Source organism: Erythranthe guttata, chromosome 1 (genome assembly GCF_056151865.1).
Source record: "Erythranthe guttata isolate IM_541 chromosome 1, IM_541, whole genome shotgun sequence".
NCBI classification, from domain to species: Eukaryota; Viridiplantae; Streptophyta; class Magnoliopsida; order Lamiales; family Phrymaceae; genus Erythranthe; species Erythranthe guttata.
In genome coordinates this window covers 5,653,773-5,661,149 of record NC_142533.1, presented here as the reverse complement: position 1 = coordinate 5,661,149, position 7,377 = coordinate 5,653,773, and positions in this window count along the sequence as shown.

The window sequence follows — 7,377 nt, the reverse complement described above, 5'->3', positions numbered from 1 at the left end:
AAATTGCATGAAACGGAGAATTCATATGTTGTATGTAGCGTTTTGTTTCTGACTTTGTTTTGCAGAATAGAAAATCCGCTATTATGGTTATGAATATTTTATTTATGTTTTATGTTAATGGATCCCACTACCTCGTGAGTGGTTACTTGTCGGTTTTAATTTCCATCGCGGGATATTGATGGAAGATCGTGTGCCTACGATATTTTTATTTTTTGTAATTTTTCTAAAGGAGTTTTAGATTGAAATTACATAGATAGAATAGAGCAGATTTTGTTCTCGGAATTGTTTGCGCGACTATGCCGTTTCTGTTATCATGGCCTTGTCCACCGTCGGATCTAAAAACGTATAACCACTCACAGTTTGTGCCCAATCAATGCTTACCAACCTCCTGTGCTCATTCAACATTTGTTCCTCAGTTGGAGCTCCAAAGACGGCTTCAACGGCAGGAATGTTGACTGAAAGACCCATTTCGTTCTCGTAAGCCTCGTCTGGTGCATCTGGAGCAATTTGATTCGCCATGACGTGCGGCGGAGTGAGTGTGAAACGCCGCGGTGAAAAGAAGACAAACAACGGTGAAAAGTAGACAATAGCGGCGTTTGTGAGAAGTGAAGGGTTAAAGAATTAGGGTTAGACTCGTGGGTCGGGTCCAATAAATAAGACTGCATAATTAAATGCCAAGTAAAATACTAGAAAAAATTACTATCTTTGTTTTTTTTAGAGGTATAAATTTCAGACCAAGGCTGGAAATTCCAGGACAACACCAGAATTGTCAACCGCGCGGGGTCTCGACATTGGGCAGCGGACAGCGGCTCCGGGCAGCCTTGAATTCGAGAATTCTAGAGTTAACGGGGACTTTTGGACTTCCTAATTTTAAGGAGTCTAAATCCGGGAGTCCCAAATTAACCATAATAGCGGAAAATTAAATTGCTTTATTTAATGTTTTATGGTTCATATATATTTATATTTGTTATAAGCATGATTGCATGTATTATTCATGTTTATTATATTTGTGCTTAATTTGTTTATGTGACACACATGACATATAATTGGACAACATGAAATTTGGACATGCATAAATTTGTATTTAATTTATTATGTTCATGTTCATCTATATGTATTATATTTGGTTATAAATGATTTTATGTGATACCATGGATTATAGTTAGATAACATAGATGACTTTGTTGAACATGATAAATTTATCATGATTCGTAGTTTTTCTATGCTTGTTATATAGAATGATTAATTTGTGTATTAATAGGATCCCATGATAAATATAACTAGAGAACATAGAAATAGATCACACTCAATAGGTGCCCATAGTATTTCTATGATTAATTATATTAGACATCGTCATAGATTTTAGATAATATAATTGATTATGAGAAAAGAGATTTATCAATTTCGCTCCCACTCCGGGCATAATTAGTTATAGACATTATCTAGAAAAATCTCCTAACGGATAATTTGGAATTGATTATAGTGATACATTATTTTCTCCATGTGGTGGAAAATAGATATCATAGAATAATCAATTTAAAATTAATTGACAGTCTAGTGACATATAATTAGAGAATCTAGGAATTAAGCATGACAATTACTTTCATAGATTCCCTCATGAAAAATGTTTTTAAAAATATTAAGTCTATCGGGGAGTTTATTACGTATAAATCCTAAAGTTTCCATCATAGGCTTTAAGATGAATTAATTAATTGCGAGGAAGGAGATTTATCGAATTTCGCTTCCACTCCGGGCACTTTCAATTATAGACTTATCTAGAAAAGTCTCCTAATGGATAATTATTAAAGAAATTGTAGTGATATGTTTGTCTCACTCCGAGTCGACGGATATCATAGAACAATTGATTTAAAGATGACTTGATGGTTAAACACTTAACAATAAAATATAATTATAACTATACTTCACTCCGAAGTCCCTTATATTTTATTGGACCAAAGTAACCGACCATTTAATTTTATTTTACAAGACCGTCGAATTGGAATGATAATAAAATTAAAGATGTTTTACATGTCTGTCTATTGAAAACTTGTAGTCTGTCTACACTCCGTAACTTACCGGTTCCTCATAGTGATGGATTGTCGGTTGATTTCAAAATTTGGTTTGAGGGAGCCATATTAAGTGACAATCTAGAGTTCTTAAGAATGCCCTTAGTTTAAGTTTATTTATTTGATTCTCTAGCAATTAATGATATATTCCTTAGATCCACTTTGTAGACTCGTCTTGCTAGGATTGATCGACCTATAATAATATATTAAGTACTGTCTTTCGATTGAGAAATTTAAATATGTATTTTAATTGAGGAAATTCGTGAGTTAATAAATGAAGTGAATTTTTGGAAGAAAATTTAGTTCTTCATTTATTTTCTTAGGCCGATTAATTAGTTCGGTGTTATATATTGAATTTTGGTTCAGTATATAGAAACACAACTATGAGCCCATGGCAAGTACAAAATAATAAAATAGTGAATTTCTTAGTAACGTGAGAAATTAAGATCTATGTTTTAATTTGTAGCCATATTAAAAACCACTTGAATACATACATATTTATTTGGATTATTGGTTAGTCTTCATGTTCGAAAGACTATACGTCTTTTGAAAGTTCATGAACTCTTAGAAACCAAGATCAGTGTGAAACCGAGATCAACTTAATCCAAAAGAAATCTATTGAATTTTAATATTTTCAATTGAATGAGAAAAGGATATTTTCTATTGAAATTATTATGGGGAATTCAAATAGAGTTTACTCTCCTCTAAGATCGAAGAAGGCACTTTTAGAAGTCATATTCTGTCAATTCTTCAATCGTCAACTAGTAATTAGGCTTCTTGTCACTCACGTGACATCAAGAATAGTAGTAACATTTAATTATGTTCAAATCAAAAGTAGGATTTTATGTTTAGAGATTATCATTTTGTGTCTTTCAAATAGAAGGAATTTATTTTTCTTTTATAGGATGGTTTAAAATAAATAGTTTGTTTATTTAATAATGACTTGGTCATCGTGGAAAATAAACAATTTTATTTAGACACATTGATTGATAATAAATATATTTATTTCCTACACTGCTACATTCAATGGATAAATCTATTAATTAACCTCAATAGAGTATATAAATATATATTTATTTCGCATCCATGGCATGATTATTTGATATTTACAAGAGGTTGGGTTTTACTTTAAGTAAAATTTGGAGACTGATTTACGATGGGCCTTTACGGTTCATGAAAAGTGAAGGCACTGCCAGTCTAAGAATTTTATTTGGAAAGTAAAATGACCATGTGCCCGGTTGATGGATCTAGTGTAAATAAGATCAAATAATTTTTGGATTTATTTTAGGGTAAAAAACATTTTACCCCCTGGACTTTGGGGTGTTTTGCACGGCGCCCCCCCAGCTTACAAAATTTGCACGTTTTTACCTGAACTCGTTAATTCGTTGCACGGTGCCCCCTAAACTCAATTTTCCGGCAATTTGGACCGGAATGTTAAAACATGTGCTTTGCACGTGAGATTTTGAGGGGTAAATTCGTCCCTTCACTTGCATCTTTAATATAAAATACAAATAGATATTAAAAAAAAAGAAAACGAAAAAAGAAAAAAAGGAAAAAGAAGCTGTCATCCATTTGGCACAGGAAAAAGAAGCTGCCATCCTTTTTTTTTTCTTTTTTCTTTTTATTTTTTTTAATATCTATTTGTATTTTATATTAAAGATGCAAGTGAATGGACGAATTTACCCCTCAAAATCTCACGTTCAAAGCACATGTTTTAACATTCCGGTCCAAATTGCCGGAAAATTGAGTTTAGGGGGCATCGTGCAACGAATTAACGAGTTCAGGTAAAAACGTGCAAATTTTGTAAGCTGGGGGGGCGCCGTGCAAAACACCCTAAAGTCCAGGGGGTAAAATTTTTTTTACCCTTTATTTTATTCTATAGTTTGTGGACCTACAAATACCCTAGTTAAAGTAGTTTTGAGCAGTTCATCTAATTTATTGATGATATCTCGAGATATAGATATATTCATATTATGCGACATATATCTGAGGTCTTAAAGAAATTGAAGACCGTGACAGATAAGCATTTGAATAAATATATCAAGTCATTTGACATGGCGAAACTTTATGGGTATAAGTTATTGTACGTTTTGGTAAACTAAGGATTTGTCCTAGATATGTTTGAACCAAATTGAACCACAATAGAATATAATTTAGCGACGAAAATAATTAATACTTATTGAAGACGGTTTAATCTGTAGTGATTTATTGAGTATTATTTATTTTTCTAATATATACATTTGAGACGGTTATTTATTTAAGAACTTAAGATCTTCTAAGTTAGTATCCAATGACTCTTGCCGAATTAAAGATTGTTTAACGTACAATCGGTGTGCTATTCGAAACTGGAGTCAGTTAACATTTATGCTGCGGGAGAACACGGTTGATAGAAGATAAGTTAGAAATAAATGTCTCTTGTATGGAATATTAAGAGAAAAATAATAGTGGTCCATTTTGATTCCTAGAGTTAAGAAAACATTGATTTGTATCAATGTTGGATTCTTAAAGGAGGATCATGTTTTGGACTACATAGCCTAATGACGAAGTTTTAAGGAAGTTTGACCGTCTTAATCTTCTAGTATACCCTAAATACGTTAAGAGTTTCGCTTGTGTTCTAGTATAGAAATTCCAATGCCACTTTCCAGTGGGAGGAATTTAAGTTACTAGTGTTACATTTATGATGATTTATCCTAGTGGGAGGATTCATAAGGAAACCATAAGATTGTATCTTTATAGAATGTTAGTGATAACAAGATTCTTGATAAACATATAATTCCTTCCTAGAACTATGAATGAACGTCCATTTCTATAGATGCAAGAAATTGGCTTAGTGTTATAAGAATCCAAAGTGGAAATGATTAGACTGAGAAAAGTGAAATCCTTTTAAAAGGTTAGGCTTAAAGTAAGAAGGTTATGTCGGAAAGAAATGGATCGACTACGAGAAAACCTTCTAGCTAGTAGCCACACTTTAGTCTATTTAAATTCCTAAAATCTGTCAGTGCCTTGTTTTAAATTCGATAGATGGATGTCAAGATTTCGTATCTCTTGACAAGTGCATTTCACGATGCAAATTAGATGGATTTTAGCTTAAAGCCATATGCATTGTAATGCAAACTTAATAAATTCATTTATGAATTTAAGCAAAGTGCGCATATCATGTGATATTTAGATTGATCATAGAATCAATATTTTGATTTTGATTAGGAATCTAGATATATCACATTTTGTAACGGAAATGTGGTGAAAGTCTTAAAAGACGTATTAGATGATAATTTCCTTTTAGAAAACGATTTGGAAATTATTTAGGTAAGGGTATTGTTTCTCGAGTCAAATCAATATGGATAACTTGAGTGAAACTAGTTATGTCGTATGGATCATTTTATAGGATCTATGAAATAGGGCATTAAGTTGTCACGGACAAGTTATATTGATTTAAATACTTGCCAAATTTAGCATGTACAAATTCCCAAGAAAGGATTGTTTCTTTCAGTCATGGAGTCACTCTATCGAGAAATTAGTGTCTTTGAACATGTAATGCAATAGAGATATTGAAGGCAGTTCCTTGTTGTAAAGGAAGCCTTAAATATGCTATAGTAAATAATTAAATTCAAGGTTTGCTTTGCATCTTGCATAGTTAGCAAATGTGAATTTATTTAAGGCTAGTATGTTAGACTGCGGTAAAGTATATTCTTAAGTATTCAAGGATACAAGATTATATACTAGTTTACTAGGCGGATAGTCTTGGTACGACTCAATAGTTAATGGTCGAGTATAGTAATTTTTCTATAGCATGTTATCACTGTGGGAGATTTAGTTTCCTAAGGAAATGAAAATGTATACAATGTGTGCTTTTACATCGGATGATAGCCCTATAGATATGTTCTATGGATGGGTTAGAGATGTTGAGCTGCGAGTCTTTGAGTCTAAGTGGGAGATTGTTAGGATAGTAGACTAAAAGTCTCGCTTTTAGCTTCATAATTTTATTATTGAATTAATAAAATAACTTATTATCATTTTATGAGAATCTGCACTAGGGTATTCAATGCATTTAATTGATTGTTTGAAAATTAATTAAAAGCATACGTCTAATATTCTAATAGCATTCGAAATGGTGTGCTACGGCGCACAGAAAGATCATTTTGAAAGTTCGTTTAGAATATAAAGATAAACGTTCACAATGTAGATGGAAATGGACTAACCATTGGTAAGAGATTGTAGCACAATATTTAAGTGATTGGTCTTGATCACAATAAACAGAGAATAACTTTTGTATTTATTGTTTTGACTTATTGTGCTAGCACACCCGACATGTGTTGAACCGGACAAAGTGAAATAATTGTTTCATCACCGTTCAAAATGAAACTGTATTATTTCTAGTTGACAGTAAATTGTTTACTCTCTTAATCCTTAGATAATTAACGCACATATTTAATTGATGATCTCTACTTTGATGTCACAATGGGAGAGATTCCTATATTGAGTCAAATGGCCTTCGGTGCGTTGGGTAGAGACATTAAGAATTAATAGGTGGAAATTAATTATCGAGAGGAATCCACATCTCTGAAATAAGAGATTGATAATAACCCTTGAGTAGCTTATAAGATTTGTTTATGCCAAGTCCTGGCTAGGTGGATTTCGTATCCGACATACTCAAATAAGTTAAGCGGGTAAGACTCATGAAAAGAAATCATTTAATTTATTTAGCAGTGAATAAATTATTTGGTGGTTATAAGATATCTTAATGTGGGGAGAATCTAAGTAATGATCGACCGGAGCTCGAATGTAATATTTGAGAATATAAACGAGATTTCAATAATTATTTAGTTGTAGAAAATAAATAATTATTTAATGATTAATTAAATGAATTCTTTTAAGAGTTTGAATTTAATTGATTATTAATTGCCCGATTTATATTTTCTCCTATAGTCCCTATTGTAGCCCAATGGATTTTCTAATTAATCGAGAAAATAAAGTTCAACCAATATTATATATTGGAATTAATATAGCCGAAAATTAAGTCCCCATTGGATTGCAATTTTCGACTATACAGAGTTATAGAATGAGTGGGATTTGTTTCCATCTGATCCTCTCTATGTGAGACTCTAATTCCTTGTGCTATATATAATAAAGATTAGGTTGATGAGAGATAAGTTTTTGACACACGTCTATTCACGTTCGGGAGAAGAATTTTTTCTTCTTCTTCTTTTTTCTCTTTGTTTCTCGATTATAGAATTAGATTTTTTTCAAGTACAAGTCCACCCTTGTAGAAGAATTATTAATTTGGGATATACAATAGAAGATTATAGGTTTT